Source organism: Artemia sp. Qi Xiang Cuo, chromosome 6 (assembly GCF_049724085.1).
Source record: "Artemia sp. Qi Xiang Cuo chromosome 6, ASM4972408v1, whole genome shotgun sequence".
Classification (NCBI taxonomy): Eukaryota; Metazoa; Arthropoda; class Branchiopoda; order Anostraca; family Artemiidae; genus Artemia; species Artemia sp. Qi Xiang Cuo.
In genome coordinates, this window is record NC_142799.1 from 20880688 (window position 1) to 20906170 (window position 25483).

Sequence of the window (25483 nt, forward strand, 5' to 3'; positions counted from 1 at the left end):
ACGTAAAGCACGTGGGGATTGGAGGGGGATCAGCCCCGCTCATGTGCTAAACAGCTTTTTTTGTTTTAAGTTTTAATATTACTCATTAATTTCAGCCGAATTTTTTTTTTCTGTGTTGGAATGGGCCTAAATGACTTTTTTCAATGATATATTATGTCAGACAAGTTTGGGTTCTACCTTTTTGCTCCTGGGGCATACAAAATATCCGTTCCGTAGTATTGCTTATAATTTGAAACTAAGGGAAAATAAAAGATCTATCTTTTTTTAAGCTTAAATTGTTTCTTAATTTTTTCCATATTTGTGTTTGATATCTAAAATAATATAAAATATTTTTCAAAAGTTTCAATAACTGCATTTTGAGCCAATAAATTCTAGTTCCTCATGATGATGAAGTTTATTTCTTCGGCTCAATAATTTTAGCATAGGCCTATATAGATGTTTCTAAGGATTAATTAGATTAAAAATATTGTTTTCTGCAATCACTATAGATAGCTTATTTGACCAAAAATTTTAGTTAGTTTTCAAGTAAAAAAAAATCGTAAGCGCAATCGAATGACTCAATTTGACTTCAGTGCTTCTCAATTGGTCTGAAGATTACTTACAGTGCTGTTTTTTTAAGCTTTTATCTATTTGTCTCTGTTTTCTCTCTTTAATTCAACTTGGTATCACTATAATTCTTTTGGCGCCGATGCTTTCTTAACCTTATAGCGCAGTTAAATTGCTGAGGTTCAACGTCTCTCCCTATTCCCATGCTCTTCTCTTTTTTTGTATCAGCTAATTTGAATAGAAATGCTAAGAGTTGTAGCGTAATTATCTTCTTTAAATAGAAATAACGGTATGAAATATTGCAGAAAAGGAGCAGAAAAAGATTTTTTACACAAAAATATCGCAAAAGATAAAGAAACATATTTTTTATTCTGACATTCAAAAAGTTCCTGAATAAGGATTATACCTTATTGTGTTTTTTATAGGCTTGTAAAATTTTACTTGTTTTCCTATAGTTGTTACTATGGGATACATTTCACTAACTAAAGCATCGTTCTAAAGCATCTAAAGTATCTAAGGAGCTAAAGTATCGTTCATTGTAGTTACTTTTTTTAATGAGCTGCCGCGGTAAGTTATTTAAGGGTAAGTTTGAAGAAATGCCTTGAGGAGGAGGGCTTGGTATTTTAAAGATGTTTTTTTTTGCCAACATAGGGCCTTATTTTCTTTATTATTAGCAAGGGAGTTCCAAGGATAAAAAACAAGCCTAGCCTCACACTAGGGTTTCTGCTTTTTGGGAAGTAAATTTTTACCGAATCAATTTTGAAATAAATAAAATTAATTGTTATCATCACTTTTAAATTACATGTACGGAATTGAAGTAGTTTTATGCAATCCCTACAACACCAATATTATTTTGAATGGTTCGGTTTACAAAATTCAGTGGACATATCAGGTATTCTCAGCATTTTCTTTGCCAGTGGCACGCCTCGTAGTACATACAAATTTGTGGCCACACTGGGTAGCGTGTAGATCGAAATATTTAAATGTGGTACCGTAGTTCTCATGGTTCTCATGCAGCTCGACCTTATTCAACTCAACTCTCATGGACCTCAATCCCTATGTAATTCAAACCCCTTTTGGCTCAAACCTAATGCAACTCACCCCCTATGCAACTCAATTTCCAATCAAATAAGCCCTCATTCAATTCAGCCCATGGGATTTTACCCCATTTTTACTCAACTCTATCATACGAACTGTACCACAGTTCATATATAATCCAGTATGATCATTCTCTATCTCACCCATTATAAAAACCCGGACCGGGGTGCAAGTGCTCCGGAGAACGTTTTTGCAGATATAAACATAGGCGAAGTCAGATTAGCGGGAATGTAGGTTAGTCTGTTTCCATCAAAGTGCATTGAAACAATCGGAAACAGACTAACCCGCATTCCCGCTAATGCAGAAATAAGTGGGAGAAGCTTTTTGTTCGCAACGAGAACGAAGACCAGAAATGATCTGCGATAAGCTTACTGGTGAATTCTGTCTACTGTGAACTGTACTTAGTGAAACAGATCCTTGAGTACATGCACTCTGTTTAATCATCAGTGTTTGTAGTGAATTAAGACATTTAATTATGCTGCAGATAGGAGAACATCATATTGAAAGGGTTCATAATGAGAGACTTATTGCATCCGATGTGTATGGCATTATCATTGTGGACACCAGTATGGCGATCATTCTCTTCCGAGAACAAGTGACAAAGGCCTGACATCCTATGAATATATTAACAAAGTTTTCTTGTCAAGAATTTGATGCAACCTGGGAAAAGCAGGAAGTGTGGATATTGTTCCAAATCAGTATTGTGAAATAACAATTTAAGGACACAAAAGAGATCAAACAGGCTCAAACAAACGCTAGCATGTCTCCTGTGTTTTCGTACAATTACTTGGCCAGATGATAATTCGTCTTTCAATTTCAAGGTATATCATTTAAAGACAAAAGGCGAAGTCTTACTGGCTATGGAAAAACAGCCAACTTATGCATTTCCTCTGCAATCTTTATTACACAACATAAAATCTCATATATAGTTCATCTCTGGAGTTTGCAAAATGTAACCATATGTGAAAAATCGTGAAGTTTATGAAATTCAGGTTCATCTTTTTGCTCAAAATTCAAGAGTTTAAAGAGAATAACAACTCCAACAAGCAAAGTGTTTGACTATTTTCTTCAAAGAAATATGTCTAAAACAAGAATTTGAACCATATTCGTCAGTCGATGACGCCAGTAGAATACCCAGCAAATTATGGTAGGGTGGAAACGGAAATAGTATTGCATTCAGATGGATAGCGTCACTTCTTTCTTAAAAGACCTTTGACTCAAATCCAAAATATAAAACAAAAATGATTATAAGTCTGGTAAATGACTAAGGAGAAATATAGGCTGCATGTTACTTTATAACCTGCACAATTACGACAACTTGTACCAAGTACCTAGTGAGCCAGAAATACCAAGAATACCAAAAAAGGTATTAAATTTAAGAAAGAGGATAGACTTAACAAATGATGCAATTTTTCCTACTAAACTAGAAGCCTAGTGTAACCACGGCCTATGAGCAACCTTTCTCTCTGCTGAGCTAGTCTATTAGATTTAGACCGGAATGCTAAGTCATCTTAGCTACATTAAGAATGAGAAAATAACCAAAATAATCCTGAAAAGCCATCACATCTCCTTAACCTTCAGGTTTTCTTTCTGAATTATCCCTTTAAGATCTAAGACTTAACACCTTAAAAAGATATGTAGGTATTTTCGAAGACCACACTGCATTTCCATTAGGATAAATATCAGTTCAAAGTGGGGTGAATCCTTTCATTAGACAGTTGTCTAATAAAAGGGTTCATCTCTATTTGAACTGTTATTTATCGTAAAACAGATAGGGTATTTGAACTGCTATTTACATGAAAGGGTAGCAGATTTGAATTTGACCTTTATACAAACGATTACATGCGGACTGACTTTGCTGTAATCTGACTGGCTCAAAATTAGAATTAGCTCTTTCAGCAGCTTTCTTCACCAGGGGACAAGCTAGGTTGAATATATCCAACTGATGCTAATCTCCCACTTCCCTGTCACATCTGTGAGCCTGTCTTGTCTGGTATGTCACACTACAATTGGACAGTCATGAAAAACCCATTGATTTATTTATTTTTGGGAGATGGGATATTTAAAGAACCTTTTGAACCACCTCCCTTTCAACCGAGGAATGTGAGAGACGCTTGTTAAGTATGTGGTCTTAGCAATTAATTATGCTATAAATATTGAGCCAGCATTATTTTTTAGATCAACTATAACTGTAATCAGAATAATAATTGCCTCGAATATGTCACACTAGATTTGGGCAGTCGTGAAAAAAAAATCATTGTCACGGTTTTTTTGGGGAGATGGGATCTCTAAAGAACCTTTTGAACATCCTCTCTTTCGGCCGAGGAATGTGAGGGACGCTTGATAAGTATCAGGTCTTAGCGATTAATTATGCTATAAATATCAAACCGGCATTATCTTTTAGATCAACTATAACTGTAATAAGAATAATAATTGCCTCGAATATCTTCTGCAATCACGACCTTTCTGACTGGCCGGCTATTTCCTGCCTCTGGGTTTCACGTTTTTGCTACCAGTATGTTGAGACTGACATGAGAAACAGACTTGCCCTGTGCTCTGATTGCAGGCCTGCTCTTCGATCACAGAAGAATAACGAGGTGTAGGGGATATTTTCCTTACTTTCTAATTTGAAGAAAAAATGAATAGAACCTTCTTGATGGGCTATGAAAAAGATAATAAAACTTGAATCGTCTTCAAAATTTCAGTAGTGTGACTGCAATTTATTACTACTAATTCGAGAGTTGTCCGAACGGTATCATTTGTGCGAACAGGAGAAACTTTGGTTCTCTTCTAGATCCACTGTTGAATGGCTTTCCAGGTTTAAAAATCTTTTCCTACCATCAGACACAGAGTATAGCAACTGTTACCACAATAATCAGACAACTAGAAACTGAGAATACCTGATACAGTGTTATTTATTGAAAGTCTCATAAAAGACGAATGTTATTTTCATTTTCATGAAGATAACATACAAGACTCGTAAAAAAAAAAAAAAATACTTTTGTAACCAAGGGCAATACGCATCCCGGTTATCAACAAATTGTCTGTCACGGAAATAGAGCTTCATCAAGGTGCAGCTAATTTGAGGGTACTGAGGGCTGACCAGTTTTTCAAAGCAAAAAACAATGTGCTATCTTCGGCTAGTTGTCAGCCTCATGGATTCTAACTGGAGGTGGGAGATTTGCCTACCTAGAATTTGGAAAAGACCTTGTTTTTGGTATTTTCATTGAAAAAAAAAATTAAAAACAACAAATCACCCCTCCCCCTCTTTAAATATTGAAATAAACATCCTCCTCCCCAAAAAAAATTTTTGCGCATTGGCGTCACTGGTAAGACTGTGTTGCGCTAGGCATGTCAAGGCATGTCAGAGCCACCCTACAATCTGAGATCCATTTCCTGCCTTACCTGATCTAGTTTTGTTCAAATGATGTGGACCATTACAATATGTTGCTATTTTGAAAGTACTTCTGTGATGAATTTAAACATAATATACTACTTGCAGTGGCGAATCCAGAGAGCGGGGCGAGGGGGCGCGCCCCCCTAGAAATTTATCGGATCAACTTATTTTGCCCCCCCCCCCTAAAAAATCCTGGATCCGCCCCTGACTACTTGTGTCCCTTACTACCAGGTGTACTATTTAGAGAGCTAAGAGTACCTTTGTCTTTAGTTTAATAAGTACTTCTAGTTTTTCTATGAACACAAAATTTTGCAAAATGAAATAAAAATCAATTAGCCTTCAATAAGAAAATATTGGAGAGCTTAAAAACTTTTGCAAGACAACGGAACTTATCTGTGACGTGATTATGTTTATTATTTTTCGATAGATTGCAAATTATTTCTATGTCCTAATAAAGTAAAAGAGAACAAAAAATACAATTGTGGGCCACTTAGAAAGCAGCTGCACTGATTTGGCCATGTAAAGCGAATGAATCCCGAACGCCTGCCCAAGATCGCGCTTGAAGGGACAACTGAAGGATTTCGACCACGGGGAGACCGCGCAAAAGATGGATTGAAAAATTTGACCGACAACGCATTGCCCAACTATCCCGAACTGCACTTGACAGAACAGCAAATCGAGCCCTAGTTCATCAGATTCTGGAAGGAGTGGCCCAAAGACGTCCCATGAGCATGTATGGGACCTAAGTAAGTAAGTAGAAAGACTTTTTTATGGGAAGTAGATAGTTCAATTCTTTGAACTATTCAAGAGATAAAGAGATAAAACTATTAAAACCTTTTCAAAACTTCCCACACTTAAAGAACTCAAAATTTTTCCATTTTCAGTCAGTCAAATTCAAATTACCAGCTATTCCCATTATCCCCATCTGTTCTTGAAGTGGAACAGGGCCGAAGTATGCTTGTCGTCTAATTAATTCCTCTAGTACTCTTGTAAGAATCATTTCGCTTAATAGACATAGAAAATAAGACAAGTTTAAAGTGATTAAAATGCCAGTTGGTATTGCTGAATAAAGTCACAATATTTGAGGAGACTAAAATTGCAAATTATCCCTGAAAAGCTTCAAACAATAAAGAAAATTCTTCCTAAATGGGAATTTGTCATGTAATCCTTGACTGATAAAAAAGGATTGTCAGGTTCAATGTATTTTGGTGTTTTATTTTATTGTTAATTTCTACACATCATGTTTTAAATAGCGGTTTGTTTGGCTATGCAATCAAAAACTAGTGTTGGGCGATAATTTGATCAAACGATATATTGAAATATCGATATTTTTACTTTCGATATTCGATAATCGATATATCGATTTTTATATTTCTGATCAGTTTTTATTCAGATTAACTCTTTGCTTTGCCAAAGTTAAAAAAAAATTGGGTACTTCTCTGTTAGCCACCACACACTCGAGATTCTGAATTTATAAAATCATAAAATACCCGGTTTATTGCTGTTTGTACACAGAGACAATTACCTTCGAATAAGTAGAAAACTACATTGTAGCTATGTTTTAATAAATATTTAGTTGGCATGTTGGTTTATTTAGGTTAGGTTACTTATTGCGTGCAGCCCCGCTATACTTAACCCCCACCCCACCTTCCCCTTAGTGTGCAAATATACAGCCCAAATTATATATATCCTATCTATTTCCCAAGCATAGCGGTTGTTTCTACCCCGTACCTGTAGATCCAAATTCTCGAATGTGTACTGGCTGATAGAAAAGTACCAACAATTATAATGAAAGTGTATTTTGCACAATTTTTTTAAACTTTGAATAATAGAAAATCAAGCAATAAAAACAAACTTCGATTAAGAGTGAATATCATAGAAATCTAGACTTGAAATTACCCGGGCTCAGGGTAAAGAAAGATGACCTACTGAATACTTTTGGCTATTCAAACTCAGCAACATGTCAATGTTTTTTCCCTGAGCATTTGTTCTGCCTTTCAGTGATTAAATAAAAAAAAAAGAAGACAGGTTTTTTCAACTGAAAGTAAGGTTCAGCATTAAAACTTAAAACGAACAGAAATTATTCCGTATATGAGAGGGATGCCCTTCATATACGTTTTTTCTAGTATTTAAAAACAAGCTTCTTATTCTAATTAAATAACCCTTGTGTTTCAGGATTTGTTTTTAAATAATTAGAACTCTTTAAAGGAGGGGGTAACTCCCCTCGCATACAGTAGGATTTATTTTTGTTTCAAGTTTCAATATGTCTCCCTAGTTTCCGTTGAAAAAAAAAAAAATTATTTAATTTTTGGTTGTTTTCATTTAATACCAGGAAATCATCACTACAAATTCGTCCCTGCTGAAAATTCCACCCAGATATTTTCTTGTGGACAATTTCGCCTAGAAATTTCTCTTAAGCCTATTTTCATTTGAAAAAAAGACTTGTCTTTCATTTAATTTTTGATCTTTTTCAAATCATGCCAGAAAACTCCTTCAACAGGAAATTTTTCATTGAAATCCCATCCTCCGAATGGAAAGTTTCTTCCACGGAAAATCCTCTGATGAAGAATTTCTCCCGCGAAAAATTTCCACATGGAGGATATCTCCTGCGGAAAATTCCGCCACGAAAAAGTGCTCCCACTGAAAACTGTCCCATTGAAAATTTCCTCCTTGGAACCTCCGTTCCTCCCACAAAAATATCTCCCAGGTAATTTTGACTTCTCTCAAATTTTATCATAGACAATATTCCCGAAACATCTATAGATGTTCAATTGAATCGGCAAATAGAAAGTAAAATAAATTTGATATAAGAATTCTGGCAAATTCTCCCGTGTAATATTTCCCCTTATAAGTTCTTCTTCAGAAACTTCCCTGCCCATGGAAAATTCTCCCCGTGGAAAATCCCCTTGCGGAAAATTTCCCTCCCTAAAAACGTCTGTTTACTTCCAAATAATAGAAACTATATGTAAACAACAGCAATAATTCATAACTTACAGCCCTTCCTCCGGGTACCATGGGGGGATCATGACAATTTCCTCGGAACATCTCTACATCAAAAATTGAATTGGCAGAGAAACATTATGACGAATTTCGTATAGGAGATATGACAAATTCTCCGGTGTAAAATTCCCCCTTGTTAGTTCAGCCTCGGAAACTTCCCTGCCTATGGGAAATTCTACCTGTGGAAAACCCCCCACAGAAAATTCCCCCTCCCCTAAAAAGGCCTGTTTACTTACAAATAAAAAATACTATACGTAAACAATAGGCAAATTTATAACTTAAAGCCCTTTCCTCAGGTTGCGGGGAGTCAGGTTATCTCCAGAGGAACATTTTTTCGATCTTTCAACTATGGTGAACAAAATGAATATCCCAATTTTGGGATCGTGTGTTTTCAGGGGAAAAAGGGCGTGGAAGGGGGGCTATTGGCTCTCCAATATCTCGGGTCACTTTAAAAGGGAACTAGAACTGTTATTTTCTTTCGAACGAGCACTTTCCCAACATTCTTGGGCCTTTGAATTGATGCGATAGTATATACCAAGGTACCATTTCTATGGAAGCTATAGCAAATACCATGTTATTCTACAACGCCCCCGTACCAAACAGTTTTTTCTGTTAGGTAAACAGGTCATTACACTCTTTGCCAGAGAATAACGCAATTTCAAAAGTTCAGCGTAACTTCAAAGTTCAGTGTCCTTTTTTAGTGATAAACCCAAACCACAGAGTATAACTTGATTGGTGATTAAGATTTGAATAAAAAAAAAGGGTAATTAGTAATTGGAAAATTTCTTAATGCTTTTACAATCGGAGATGTTTGATTAACCTTTTGCAAAAAAAGGGGTAATGGGATATGCGAGTATTTGCAAAAAAGGGGTAATTAGTTAATGGAAATTTTTTTAATGCTTTTACAATCGGAAGTGTTTGATTAACCTTTGCAAAAAAAGAGGGTAATGGGATTTGCGATTTGGAGGAGATGGGATGATAGTGTACCGTATAATACACAAGTGATGTTTTGGAGCGTATTGTCAATTTAACGAGAAATGACTGAAAAGTGTTTTGAGGGGGATGGGTTGCATGGAGGGTTGAGTTGCATGAGAGTTCAGTTAAAGGGGGGCGGGCACAGTTACACGGAGGTTTAGTTAAATGGGGTCGAATCGCATGAGGGTTCAGTAGCACGAGGGTTCAGTTGCATGGGGGTTCAGTTGTACAGGGTTTCGGTTATACAGGGGTTCACTTACATGGAGGGATTCAGTTGAACGGGGGGGGAGATTTGCGATTTGGAGGAGATGGGATGATAGTGTACTGTATAATACGCAAGTGATGTTTTGGAGCGTATTGTCAATTTAACGGGAAATGACTGAAAAGTGTTTTGAGGGAGATGGGTTGCATGGAGGGTTGAGTTGCATGAGATTTCAGTTAAAGGGGGGGGAGGGGGAGGGGGTACAGTTACACGGAGAGTTAGTTAAACGGGGTCGAGTTGCATGAGGGTTCAGTAGCACGAGGGTTCAATTGCATGGGGGGTTTAGTTGTACAGGAATTTCAGTTAAAGAATACCTCCTCGACATTAAACCTAAGGAAATTTATATATTTGGAATCAGCGTATAAAGCCCAATCATATTCATGTATCTATAATTATTAAAATTCTGGGGGGGGGGGGAGGGGGTACAGTTACACAGAGATTTAGTTAAACGGGGTCGAGTTGCATGAGGGTTCAGTAGCACGAGGGTTCAATTGCATGGGGGATTTAGTTGTACAGGGATTTCAGTTAAAGAATACCTCCTCGACATTAAACCTAAGGAAATTTATGTATTTGGAATCAGCGTATAAAGCCCAATCATTTTCATGTATCTATAATTATTAAAATTCTTTTTTTTAGAGTTATGGTTACTTTCGGACACACTCAAGAAGTGAAGTTAAAGCAGATAATGGGAAAGTGGAAGAGTTGTAGCCTAAAACAGCCATAATTGTAATTTCGGTTCATTTAGGGTTTCATTTATTTATCGATGCTGATTTGTGGCAGTTTCATGATTGGTAGATTATTTGATGTTATTTTTGCTAATTTTTTGTTTATCATATAAGGCTATTGAGTCTTTCTGAACTTTCTGTTGGAGGCGGGGGTAAGTATTTATTTAAAATATTTATATTATGAATTGATTTTTGTGTATGGTGTTGAAAAATGGTACGTGTTGAATATTTGGGTAAACATACGGCTAAGAAACGCTTCACTATAAATAAGGATATTGTGTCTTTATGAACTTTCTGTGCGAGTCAGGGATAAATATTTATTTTAAATATTTCTTGTATTTAGTTTTTTGAGTGTAGTGTTTTGTTATTTTGTAATATATAAATATTATTGTAAAAATTCGACTTTAAATAATGCTATTTCGTCTTTCTGAACTTTCTGTTGGAGGCGGGGTTAAGTATTTAGTTTAAATAGTTCTAGGAGTAATTGAGTTTTGTGGATGGTGTTGAAAAATGGTAAGTGTTGAATATTTGGGTAAACATACGGCTAAGAAACGCTTCACTATAAATAAGGCTATTGTGTCTTTCTGAACTTTCTGTGCGAGGCAGGGATAACTATTTAGTTTAAATAATTCTAGGAGGAATTGAGTTTTGTGGCTGGTGTGGAAAAATGGTACTTGTTAAATATTCGGGTAAACATTCGACTATAAATATGGCTATTGCGTCTTTCTGAACTTTCTGATTGTGTCTTTCTGAACTTTCTGTGCGAGGCAGGGATAACTATTTAGTTTAAATAATTCTAGGAGGAATTGAGTTTTGTGGATGATGTTGAAAAATGGTACGTGTTGAATATTTGGGTAAACATACGGCTAAGAAACGCTTCACTATAAATAAGGCTATCGTGTTTTTCCGAACTTTCTGTGCGAGGCAGCGATAACTATTTAGTTTAAATAATTCTAGGAGGATGAAGTATTTTTTTACTTAACAACTAAATTAATAACTTCCAAGATGATAGGACAGTATGACACAGAATTTATCAGTTACCGAGAGTTCAATAACCCCCCCCCGCAATGACTTCCAAGGGTTTTATGACTCCTCCCCACACTGAATTCAGATGGTTTTAAGGCTCATCTCACTAGTCATAACTCCGTTCAACCTTGAGCGAAGGTATAAAAGTTTGATGAAGTATTTCTCTGCTTAACAACTACATTAATAGCCTTCAAGATGATAGGACTGTATGACACCTAATTTATCAGTTTGAAAAAATAATATTGCGTTGTTATATTCGAATGTTCTTTTTTATTATTGTCTATGGATCTAGAAGAAATTGACTGTTATCATTGGTTAGTGAACTATAATCTGTTTGAGTATGATAAAAGCTTGTGGTGTACTACATTACGTTATGTAAACAGACTGGGATTCTATGATACAGTGATTACACCACTTAATAATACTTTTCAGGAACTGAGAAATGTCCAGGAGGAAGTCAGTGAAATTTATAGCTTTTTCGGAGTTGAAGCACTCTACGTAAAGGGCAATGTACCTACAGATAAAGTTTTAATTCAAAAGTGTGACCCTAGGATTCCACTTTTCAATCTAGAAGAGTTTAAGTGTTCTAAATTTGAAGGGGGCTATCACCGTCCTGAAGACGAGGTTAGGTTCTTCGCACAGTGGATACCTAAGAACATACCTGATCGTGATAAATCCATAAGACATTTTAAAAACTATTCTATATCATAGGACCATCGTTTGTGGATGTTTAAGAGTGAACTCTCAGTACTATTTTTATGTAAACATTTGTTGTTGTTTTTTTTTTTCTCAAAAAAAAAAAATTTTAATAAATTTAATAAAAAAATATATTTAATATTAAACCCATATTTTTTATTTATAATATTTCTATTGTAAGCAAGTAACAAACTCTTTCCTGAAGTCACCTCTTGGATACACAATGCAGAAACTTCATTTAAGAAACAATGAAAAAAATTGTAAGTAAGTAAGTAACAAATTCCTTCTTGAACTCACCTCTTGTATACACAATACAGAAATTTTCATTAAAGAAGTTATGAAAAAATTGTAAGTAAGTAGCAAATTCTTTCTTGAATTCACCTGCTGGATAAACAAAGACATTTCGTTCAAGAAATTATGACAAAATTCTAAGTAAGTAACAAACTCTTTATTGTTTACATGACTTAGATACACGATGTAGAAATTTAATTCAAGAAATTATGAAAACATTCTCAGTAAGTAACAATTTCTTTCTTGAAGTCATCTCGTGGATACACAATATACGGAAATTTCATTCAAGAAATGATGAAAATATTTGTAATTAAGTAAAAAACTCTTTATTGATTTCACCTCTTGGATATACAGTACAGATACTTCATTCCAGAAATTGTGAAAAAATCGCAAGTAAGTAACTTTTTTTTCTCTTTATCACAAACAATTTTCACTTATCTAAATGATATAGAAATTTAATTCAAGAAATTATTGAAAAATTCTCAGTAAGTAACAATTTCTTTCTTGAAGTCAACTCTTGGATATGCAATACAGAAATTTCATTCAAGAAATTATGAAAAAATTGCAAGTAAGTAGCAAATTGTTTCTTGAATTCACCTGCTGGATAAACAAAGACATTTCGTTCAAGAAATTATGACAAAATTCTAAGTAAGTAACAAATTCTTTATTGTTTACACGACTTAGATACATGATGTAGAAATTTAATTCATGAAATTATGAAAAAATTCTCAGTAAGTGTTAAAACTATTTTGGATTTGTGTAAAGGATTTTTTCTATTTTTAAGAATAGTTTTTGTTGTTTAAGAACTATTTTCAATTTTCTTACAACTTTTTGTATTTTGCAAGAATTGTTTCTGCTTTGTAAGAATTATTTTTTGAATAAGTTTGAATTTTTTGTATTCTATAATAACTATTTGGGATGTTGTTAGAAAATTTAGTGTCTTGAAGCAAGTATTTTGTATTTTGAATCAAGTATTTTATATTCTGTTAGAACTATTGTGGATTTGTGTAAAGTATTTTTGTATTTATTACGAATAATTTTTGTTTTGTAAGAACTATTTTGGATTTCTTAAAACTTTTTGTATTTTTTAAGAATTATTTCTGTTTTGTAAGAAATGCTTTGGATTTTGTCTGAAGTTTTATATTCTGTAAGAACTATTTTTAATGTTGTTAGAAATCTTTTGGTTTTTTAACAAGTATTTTGTATTTTGCAAGAACTATTTTTTATTCTGTTAGAACTATTTTGTATTTGTCTAAATTATTTTTGTATTCTGTAAGAACTATTTCCGGATTTTTCTGAACTTTTTGTATTCTGTAAGAACTGTTTTCGATGTTTTCGAAATTTTTGCTATTTTTGAAAAGCATTTTATATTTTGTAGTAACTATATTTTATTCTGCTAGAACTATTTTGGATTCTTTTAAAATATTTTTTATATTTTGTAAGAATAATTTTTTTTTTTTAAGAACTATTTTGGATTTTTTAGAACTTGTTGTATTTTGTAAGAATTATTTATGTTCAGTAAAAATTATTTTTAGAATATGTTTGAACTTTCGTATTCAATTAGAACTATTTGGGATGTTGTTAGAATTTTCATATTTTGAAGCAAGTGTTTTGTATTATGTAGTAAATGTTTTTTAATCTGTGAACTATTTTTTTTATTCTGTTAGAACTATTTTGGATTTGTCTAAAGTATTTTTGTATTTTGTAAGAACTATTTCCGGATTTTTCTGAACTTTTTGTATTCTGTAAGAACTGTTTTCGATGTTTTCGAAATTTTTGCTATTTTTGAAAAGCATTTTATATTTTGTAGTAACTATTTTTTATTCTGCTAGAACTATTTTGGATTCGTTAAAAATATTTTTTATATTTTGTAAGAATAATTTTTGTTTTGTAAGAACTATTTTGGATTTTTTAGAACTTCTTGTATTTTGTAAGAATTATTTATGTTCAGTAAAAATTATTTTTAGAATACGTTTGAACTTTTGTATTCAATTAGAACTATTTGGGATGTTGTTAGAATTTTCATATTTTGAAGCAAGTGTTTTGTATTATGTAGCAAATGTTTTTTAATCTGTGAACTATTTTTTTTATTCTGTTAGAACTATTTTGGATTTGTCTAAAGTATTTTTGTGTTTTGTAAGAACTCTTTCCGGATTTTTCTGAACTTTTTGTATTCTGTAAGAACTGTTTTCGATGTTTTTGAAATTTTTGCTATTTTTGAAAAGCATTTTATATTTTGTAGTAACTATTTTTTATTCTGCTATAACTATTTTGGATTCGTTTAAAATATTTTTTCTATTTTGTAAGAATAATTTTTGTTTTGTAAGAAGTATTTTGGATTTTTTAGAACTTCTTTTATTTTGTAAGAATTATTTATGTTCAGTAAAAATTATTTTTAGAATACGTTTGAACTTTTGTATTCAATTAGAACTATTTGGGATGTTGTTAGAATTTTCATATTTTGAAGCAAGTGTTTCATAGAGACAACACACACACACACACACACACACACACACACACACACACACACACACACACACACACACACACACACACACACACACACACACACACACACACACACACACACACACACACACACACACACACACACACACACACACACACACACACACACACACACACACACACACACACACACACACACACACACACACACACACACACACAAACACACACACACACACACACACACACACACACACACACACACACACAAAACACAGAGAGACAACATCCACACAGAGACGACACACAAACACACACATACACACAGAAACGACACACACAAAGTGACGACTAAAACATATATACGACACACACACACAGACACACACGCACAAAAACAAAAAAACCAACACGCAACAAGAGAAGACACACACACAGAGATGACACACTCAAAGAGACGACAAACACATAGAGACGACCCATACACACAGAGACGACAAACACACAGAGACGACACACATAGAGAGACGACACGCAAACAGATACCTCAAAAACAAAGAGAAAAAACCAACAAAACTATTTTAAAAACAAACAGATAAGACAAAAGAAAATTTTTTAAAAACCACAAAGACAAGACACACACACACAGAGACGACACACACAAATAGAGAAAACACAGAAATAGAGTTGACAGACACAGAGACGACACACACACATAGAGAAACAACCCACAAAGCGAATACCCACTCACAGAGAGGACACAACACACAGACACGACACACACACACACAGAGACGACACACACATAGAGACAACACAGACATAGAGATGACAGACACACAGATACAAAACACCCACAGAAACAGAGTCCACTCAAACAGAGAGATGAGACAAACACACACGGAGACAACACACACACACAGATACTAAACACCCACAGAGAGGACACATGCACAGAGACGACACACACACACACAGAGTCCCCTCAAACAGAGAGAGGACAAACACACAGAGACGACAGACACAAAGAGACGAATCACTTGCCTTTCCTTGGCACCTTTCCAAACGAGCGGGGATTCCCCACTGATTCCTACACATTGCAAAAAAGTGACCAGCATGAAAACTCCACCTTTTCAACCAGACTGGTTTTTTGACACGACACACAAACAGAGTCATAGTGAGAGAGATATCCAAAAAGTTGGGGTTAATCTAAGTTCACTTAGAGTGGCGCGCCACTCTAAATTTTCCAATTACTAATTACCCTTTTTTTTTATTCAAATCCTAATAACCAATCAAGTTATACTCTGTGGTTTGGGTTTAACACTAAAAAAGGACACTGAACTTTGAAGTTACGCTGAACTTTTGAAATTGCGTTATTCTCTGGCAAAGAGTGTAATGACCTGTTTACCTAACAGAAAAAACTGTTTGGTACGGGGGCGTTGTAGAATAACATGGTATTTGCTATAGCTTCCATAGAAATAGTACCTTGGTATATACTTGCGATCACGCTGGCGAAAGAAAGAGGAATAAATAAACATGCATCCGTGATTTTTATTCTAACAAAAAGTACAAAATTCTACATTTATGCTGACGGGAGGTTAAAATCTTTACTGTAGGGTTCCATGATATGCTGAATCTGATGGCACGCTTTTCTTTAAGATTCTTTGACTTTTTGGGGGGTTTCTCCCCTTTCCCAAAAATCACGCAAATTTTCTCAGGCTCGTATGTTTTGATGGGAACATTAAACTGAATGAATCCTATATAATTGGAATCAGCATAAAAAGCCAATCCTCTGTTATATGAGCAAGGCCTATAAGCTTAGAAGGCAATTATACAGCCAAGGCCTTTTGGAGGTCCTCAGTAGCATTTGAAAGTCCCCCTGACTAAACGTATTTTGAGTTTCAGAACAGGCTATACCAACTTATGGATACAAGTATGTATGCTGTGTATCAGCATGTATGAGTCAATGGATTAAAGACATCATTGTTCTTCTTCTCGCCCATTTTCCAAACAATTTTCTATGTTGGATCTTTTCTGCAGGACGTTTACCAGTAGCAGAAAAGGCCGAAAATAGTCAAATATGTTCAAATATCGCTTTCGATATCGATATTTTCGTTTCGATATTCGATATCGATATTTGCTGTGATATATCGATATATCAATATCGATATTGAATATCGCCCAACACTATCAAAAACTTATACAATCAACTTATACAATGGCTATACAATCAAAAAATTATAATAAGCATATCCTGAACCGATCAAATGAATCGTATCAAACAGTTTGTGGTAACGAACTGTAATTAAGGAGTGACCCGGCTCAATAGTAATCGAAACTCTAAAAAAATGGATTTTGATACCAATCGATACATCAAAATAATCAGCTTATTATGCTGATTTTAAATATATAAGTTTCATTGAGTGCAGTCTTGCCGATTAAAGGTTCCGAGCCTGATATTAATTTCCCTGATTTTCGAAAAAGGAAGGTAACACCCCCTTAAAGTATTAGAATCCTAATGACAATCACTCTATCAGATTCAGCGTATCAGAAATCCCTTTTGAAGTGGTTTCAAGCTCCTATCTGCAAATATGTGGTATTTTGTATGTTTTGCCAGAAGAAAGATCACGGATGCGTGTTTATTTGTTGTTTTTTTTCTTTTTCCCCAGGGGTGATCGTATCGACCCCGTGGTCCCAGAATATCATGAGAGGGTTCATTTGAACGAAAATTAAAAGTTCTAGTTCCCTTTTTAAGTAACCAAAAAGATTGGAGGGTAACCTGGCTCCCCTCCCCTTCCCTTTTTTTCCTAAAGTCGTCTGATTGAAATTTTGAGACATCCATTTTGCTCATCATAGTTGGAAGGCCCAATAACTATGCCTTTGGGGATAACATGACCCCCACAGCCCCAGGAGAAAGGTCTTTAAGTCATAAAATTTACCTATTTTTTACACACAGTATTTGTTATTGTGAAGTATGTGTACATTTTCGGGTGGGGGGCGAATTTCTAATGGGGATTTTACACGGAGAATTTTCTATGGGGAGGAAATTTTTAAGAGGGTGAACTTGTCAGGGGAAATTATACACTGGAGGAATTTGCCAGAATTCTCTTACAAAATTCTTTTTAAATATCTTGCTATCTCTTTTCTGTCTCTATTTTACGCGCGGGGTTGTTAAGGGTAATTGTCCGGGGTAAATTTTCATTGAGATTGAATTATCTAGAGGATATTTCCAAGGAAAGGGGGAATTCTCCGTGGAGGTGGGGCCAGATTTGCTGGCATTACTTAAACACGATCAGAAATTAAATAAAAAAAAAACTTTTTCAACTGAAAGTAAGGAGCAACATTAAAACTTAAAACGAACAGAAATTATTACGAGTATGAGTAGAGAGGGGGGTTCTACTCGTGACAGGACCACGTGGTTTATGGTTTTCTCACTGAGAATGAAAAAACAGGAATTTTCTCACTTGGAAAAACAGGAATTTTCTCACTTTTATGTCTGTTTTCATGGATGGTTATGTGTGTTGGTCAATTTATTTGATGTTTTTCATGGTTGTCAACATCAAATTACGGATGTTTTATGGTTTTTGTCAGTGAGAATTGGAAAAACAGGAACTTTCTCACATTTATGTCTGTTTTCATGGATGGTTATGTGTGTTGTTCGATTTATTGGATGTTTTTCATGTCTGTTTTATGGATGATTTATGTCTGTTCGTTGTCAGTGAGAATGGACATGCTCGATGCAAATGTTATGAGATTGTTTGGATAACCTAACCTGAGAACTTGATTTACATAATCGCTAGGGGAAATTATTGATTCACGAAGGGGAGAATTAAGAAACGAACATGGCTTCTTTAATCTTAGGTCTGAGGGATAAACGTTCTTTAGGTCAGAGAGAAAAATTAATATTCTATTTTTAAATAGGGCTTCATTGATCTTTAGTGTCAGGAATTATAATTGACATCACTTGTTATCTTGGAATTATGCGGGAGTCTAAAGAGATAGAAATTCTATTTTTAAATACGGCTTCACTGAGCTTTAAGTCGGAGAGATAAATTGATATTCTAACGAAACATTAATAGTTTAGCTAGGAAAATTTATGAGATGAAGAGATTAACGTAGGAAAGGGTTTCCTAGAAATTTGAAATGTGAAAGCACAGAGTTGCCAAAAAACAAAAGGAACACACAGAAATTACTTTTAGGGGATTATTTTGGCGAAACGGTTTTAGACAGCTTATGGAATTATTTCGGCGAAACAGTTAGAGACATTTTAAAAGATGATTTAAAAGATGATTTTAGAAGAGGTTTTGAGTGTGGTCATTATAATACACAAGTTCCATTTTAACAGTGTTGTGAGGTCCCCTACCCCAACCCCAAAGGGCCCCGATCGCCCTACCCCGATCTAAAGGGTTCCAATCCCCATACCCCAATCCAGAAGGAACCCCCGGTCCCCAAAGGTTCCCAGGACTCCCACCCGGCCCCCCAAACCCCCAAAGTCCCTCCCCGGGCCCCCAAAGGCACATCAAGCTCCCAAAAGACCACCGGTGTCCCAAAGGCCTTCACCCGGTCCCCAAATGTCCCCCAGGCTCCCAACTGGCCCCCCAGGACCCCCAAAGGCCCTCCACCCGTCCCCCAGGCTCCGAAAGGGCCCCCTCCCCTCCCTCTCCCTCCCTCTCCCTCCCCCTCCTCACCGTCCCCTCCCCCTCCCCCTCCTCCCAATCCCCCTCCCCTCCCCTCCTCCCCACCCCTCCCCCTCCCCTCCTCCCCTCCCCATTTTTTTAATATTTTTTGTGCATTGAGACACAGAAGGGCACCCTCCCCCCGGGCCCCCCCCCCTTTTGTGTGTGTAAGTTTTTTTGTGTGTGTGTGTGTGTAAGTCATTGTGTGTGTGTAGGTTTATATGTGTGTGAGTTTTTGTGTGTGTGTAAGTTTGTGTGTGTGTGTAAGTTTTTGTGTGTGTGTTTAAGTTTTTGTGTTTGTAAGTTTTGTGTGTGTGTGTAAGTTTTTATGTGTGTTTATTTTTTTTTGTGTGTGTCAGATTTTTTGTGTGTTTTAGTTTTTTTTTGTGTGTTAGTTTTTGTGTGTGTGTGTATTTTTTTGTGTGTGTGTAAGTTTTTTTGTGTGTAAGTTTTTTGTGTGTGTGTAATTTTTTTTTTGTTTGTGCAAGTTCTTTTGTGTGTGTGTAAGTTTTTGTGTAAGTTTTTGTGTGTGTGTGTAAGTTTTTGTGTGTGTGTTTAAGTTTTTGTGTGTGTGTAAGTTTTTATGTGTGTGTAAGTTTTTGTGTGTGTGTGTGTGTAAGTTTTTGTGTGTGTGTGTCTGTAAGATTTTGTGTGTGTGTGTAAGTTTATGTGTGTGTGTAAGTTTTTGTGTTTGTTTAAGCTTTTTTGTGTGTGTAAGTTTTTTTTTGTGTGTGTAAGTTTTTGTGTGTGTGTAAGTTTTTTTGTGTGTGTAAGTTTTTGTGTGTGTGTAAGTTTTAGGTTATTAACTTACACACACACAGCCTAACCTAACCTAACCAAATTAGGTTAGGTTAGGTTAGCCTAACCTAACCAAATTAGGTTAGGTTAGGCTAGATTAAGGTAGGTTAGGTTAAGTTAGGTTAGGTTAGGTTAGCCTACGTACGCGCGCGTCCGTAGGCTAACCTAACCTAACTTAACCTAACCTAACTTAATCTAGCCTAACCTAACCTAATTTAATCTTTTTACCATGTTTAAGTTAGGTTAGGTTAGCTTATCATGAGCGCTCATGATAAGTTAACCTAACCTAACCTAACTTAAACATGGAGAAATGTTTCTAATTATTAATTAATATTTATTTATACCTAACCTAACCTATTGTTTTTGGTGGTTAGATGAATGAACTGAATTTAAGAAAAATTATAAATAAAGCGAAACTTTTTATCTTCATGGTAAATAATCACAATCATAGTATAGCCATTCCTATCTTCTATGGAAAAATTTAGAATTGAACTTTAAATTTTTTTGTCTTTGAGAAATTATTAACTGAAATTTAATCTTTTTAATATTTAATTATCAATTTCAGAACTGAGTTAACTTTTTTTCTCTTCTCTAAGAAAATTCAGAAGAAAATCTGAATATTTTACACTACTTCAAGAAAACACAGAATTAAATCGGAGTTCCATAGCTTCCTGAAGAATATTCACAATCAAGGTATAACTTTTCATATCTTCTATGAAAAATTTGTAACAGTATTTTAAATTTTTTCATGTCTTAAATAATAATCTGAATTAAAATGGTAACTTTTATATTATACTATGAAAAAGGATTTAATTTCTAAACTGTGTAATATTCTTTGACAAAATTCAGACCCGAAATTGAACTTTAGTTCTTCCGTGAAAATATTTGGAACAGAAATTTAATTTTTTTCATCTTATTGAGAAAAGTCAGACTTGAATTTAAGAAAATTTATAATTAAAGAGAAACTTTTTATCTTCATGAAAATAATCACAATCATAGTATAACTTTTCCTATCTTCTATGGAAAAATTTAGAACTGAACTTTACTTTTTTTATGTCTTGGTGAACTTAAAACTGACGTGGAAGCTTTTTATTTTATCTGGAGAAATTAGAATTGTATTATGTTCTTTGGTAAAATTCAGAAGAGAACTTGAACTTTTCTATCTTCTATGAAAAAATTTGGAACAGTATTTAAATTTTTTTCATCTGTTTGAGAAAAATCTGAACTGAAGTGGAAAATTTTTATATTATTTTGGGGAAATAGAATTGATCAATAACTTATTTCATTTTCATTGAGAAAATTCAGAATCCAAGTTGAACTTTTCTTCACTTCTTTGAGAAAATTTAAAATTGAAGTGAAACTTTTTATCTTCATAGAAAATAATCACAATCATAGTATAACTTTTCCTATCTTCTATGGAAATTTTTTTTTATCTTCATGGAAAATAATCTGTGGAAGCTTTTTATTTTCTCTGGAGAAATTAGAATTGAATTGTGTTCTTTGGTAAAATTCAGAAGAGAACTTGAACTTTTCTATCTTCTATGAAAAATTTGGAACAGTATTTAAAATATTTTCATCTCTTTGAGAAAAAATCTGAACTGAAGTGGAAACTTTTTATATTATTTTGGGAAAATAGAATTGATCAATAACTTATTTCATTTTCATTGAGAAAATTCAGAATTGAAGTTGAACTTTTCTTCTTCCGGGAAAATATTTAGAACAGAACTTTAAATTTTTTCATCTCTTTGAGAAAGGTCTGAATTCAATTTAAGAAAACTTAGAATTAAAGTGAAAGTTTTTATCTTAATAGAAAATAATCACAATCGTAGTATAACTTTTCCTGTCTTCTACAGAAAAATTTAGAACTGAACTTTAAATTTTTTATGTCTGGGTGAACATAAAACTGAAGTGGAAGCTTTTTATTTTCTCTGGAGAAATTAGAATTGAATTATGTTCTTTGGTCAAATTCAGAAGAGAACTTAAATATTCACGATCAAAGTATAACTTTTCCTATCTTCAATGAAAAATTTGGAACAGAACTTTAAATTTTTTCATCTCTACGTGAAAAGTCGGAACTGAATTTAAGAAAATTTAGAATTAAAGTGAAACTTTTCATCTTCACGGAAAATAATCACAATCATAGTATAACTTTTCCTATCTTCTACGGAAAAATTTAGAACTGAACTTTAAAATTTTTATGTCTTGGTCAACTTAAAACTGAAGTGGAAGCTTTTTATTTTCTCAGGAGAAATTAGAATTGAATTATGTTCTATGGTAAAATTCAGAAGAGAACCTGAACTTCTCTATAATGTAAGAAAAATTTGGAACAGTATTTAAAATTTTTTCATAACTTTGAGAAAAATCTGAATTGAAGTGTAAAATTTTATATTATTTTAGGAAAATAGAATTGACCAATAACTTATTTCATTTTCATTGAGAAAATTCAGAATCGAAGTTGAACTTTTCTTCACTTCTTTGAGAAAATTTAAAATTGAAGTGAAACTTTTTATGTTCATAGAAAATAATCACAATCATAGTATAACTTTTCCTATCTTCTATGGAAAATTTTTTTATCTTCATGGAAAATAATCTGTGGAAGCTTTTTATTTTCTCTGGGGAAATTAGAATTGAATTCTGTTCTTTGGTAAAATTCAGAAGAGAACTTGAACTTTTCTATCTTCTATGAAAAATTTGGAACAGTATTTAAAATTTTTTCATCTCTGAGAAAAATCTGAACTGAAGTGGAAACTTTTTATATTATTTTGGGAAAATAGAATTGATCAATAACTTATTTAATTTTCATTGAGAAAATTCAGAATCGAAGTTGAACTTTTCTTCTTCCGGGAAAATATTTGGAACAGAACTTTAAATTTCTTCATCTCTTTGAGAAAAGTTGGAATAGAATTTAAGAAAATTTAGAATTAAAGTGAAACTTTTTATCTTCATGGAAAATAATCTGTGGAAGCTTTTTATTTTCTCTGGAGAAATTAGAATTTAATTGTGTTCTTTGGTAAAATTCAGAAGAGAACTTGAACTTTTCTATCCTCTATGAAAAATTTGGAACAGTATTTTAAATTTTTTCATCTCTGAGAAAAATCTGAACTGGAGTGGAAAATTTTTATATTATTTTGGGAAAATAGAATTGATAAATAACTTATTTAATTTTCATTGAGAAAATTCGGAATTGAAGTTGAACTTTTCTTCACTTCTTTGAGAAAATTTAAAATTGAAATGAAACTTTTTATCTTCATAGAAAATAATCACAATCATAGTATAACTTTTCCTATCTTCTATGGAAAATTTTTTTTATCTTCATGGAAAATAATCTGTGGAAGCTTTTTATTTTCTCTGGGGAAATTAGAATTGAATTATGTTCTTTGGTAAAATTCAGAAGAGAACTTGAACTTTTCTATCTTCTATAAAAACTTTTGATCAGTATTTAAAAACTGTACATCTCTGAGAAAAATCTGAATTGAATTGAAACTTTATTTATTATTTTAGGGAAATAGAATTGATCAATAACCTTATTTCATTTTCATTGAGAAAATTCAGAATCGAAGTTGAACTTTTCTTCTTCCGGGAAAATATTTAGAACAGAACTTTAAATTTCTTCATCTCTTTGAGAAAAGTTGGAATAGAATTTAAGAAAATTTAGAATTAAAGTGAAACTTTTTATCTTCATAGAAAATAATCACAATCATAGTATAACTTTTCATATCTTCTACGGAAAAATTTAGAACTGAACTTTAAATTTTTTATGTCTTGGTGAACTTAAAACTGAAAATGAAGCTTTTTATATTTTCTGGAGAAATTAGAATTGCATTATGTTCTTTGGTCAAATTCAGAAGAGAACTTGAATATTCACGATCAAAGTATAACTTTTCCTATCTTCAATGAAAAATTTGGAACAGAATTTTAATTTTTTCATCTCTATGTGAAAACTCGGAGCTGAATTTAAGAAAATTTAGAATTAAAGTGAAACTTTTCATTTTCACGGAAAATAATCACAATCATAGTATAACTTTTCCTACCTTCTAAGGAAAAATCTAGAACTGAACTTTAAATTTTTTATGTCCTGGTCAACTTAAAACTGAAGTGGAAGCTTTTTATTTTCTCTGGAGAAATTAGAATTGAATTATGTTCTTTGGTAAAATTCAGAAGAGAACTTGAACTTCTCTATAATGTAAGAAAAATTTGGAACAGTATTTAAAATTTTTTCATCTCTTTGAGAAAAATCTGAATTGAAGTGTAAAATTTTATATTATTTTAGGAAAATAGAATTGAACAATAACTTATTTCTTTCCATTGAGAAAATTCAGAATCGAAGTTGAACTTTTCTTCACTTCATTGAAAAAATTTAAAATTGAACTGAAGCTTTTTATCTTCATAGAAAATAATCACAATCATAGTATAACTTTTCATATCTTCTACGGAAAAATTTAGAACTGAACTTTAAATTTTTTATGTCTTGGTGAACTTAAAACTGAAAATGAAGCTTTTTATATTTTCTGGAGAAATTAGAATTGCATTATGTTCTTTGGTCAAATTCAGAAGAGAACTTGAATATTCACGATCAAAGTATAACTTTTCCTATCTTCAATGAAAAATTTGGAACAGAATTTTAATTTTTTCATCTCTATGTGAAAAGTCGGAACTGAATTTAAGAAAATTTAGAATTAAAGTGAAACTTTTCATCTTCACGGAAAATAATCACAATCATAGTATAACTTTTCCTATCTTCTACGGAAAAATTTAGAACTGAACTTTAAATTTTTTATGTCTTGGTCAACTTAAAACTGAAGTGGAAGCTTTTTATTTTCTCAGGAGAAATTAGAATTGAATTATGTTCTTTGGTAAAATTCAGAAGAGAACTTGAACTTCTCTATAATGTAAGAAAAATTTGGAACAGTATTTAAAATTTTTTCATCTCTTTGAGAAAAATCTGAATTGAAGTGTAAAATTTTATATTATTTTAGGAAAATAGAATTGATCAATAACTTATTTCATTTCCATTGACAAAATTCAGAATCGAAGTTGAAATTTTCTTCACTTCATTGAGAAAATTTAAAATTGAAGTGAAACTTTTTATCTTCATAGAAAATAATCACAATCATAGTATAACTTTTCATATCTTCTATGGAAAATTTTTTTTATCTTCATGAAAAATAATCTGTGGAAGCTTTTTATTTTCTCTGGGGAAATTAGAATTGAATTCTGTTCTTTGGTAAAATTCAGAAGAGAACTTGAACTTTTCTATCTTCTATGAAAAATTTGGAACAGTATTTAAAATATTTTCATCTCTTTGAGAAAAATCTGAACTGAAGTGGAAATTTTTTATATTATTTTGGGAAAATAGAATTGGTCAATAACTTATTTCATTTTCATTGTGAAAATTCAGAATCGAAGTTGAACTTTTCTTCTTCCGGGAAAATATTTGGAACAGAACTTTAAATTTTTTCATCTCTTTGAGAAAAGTTGGAATAGAATTTAAGAAAATTTAGAATTAAAGTGAAACTTTTTATCT

General features: G+C 33.1%; 1 protein-coding gene across 2 annotated transcripts in view; it reads right to left on the reverse strand.

The window, feature by feature from the left end:
- The window catches only part of LOC148950969 (zwei Ig domain protein zig-8-like), a 523998-nt gene that overhangs the window by 102006 nt on the left and 396509 nt on the right, over positions 1-25483 (reverse strand). The window lies entirely within an intron of this gene.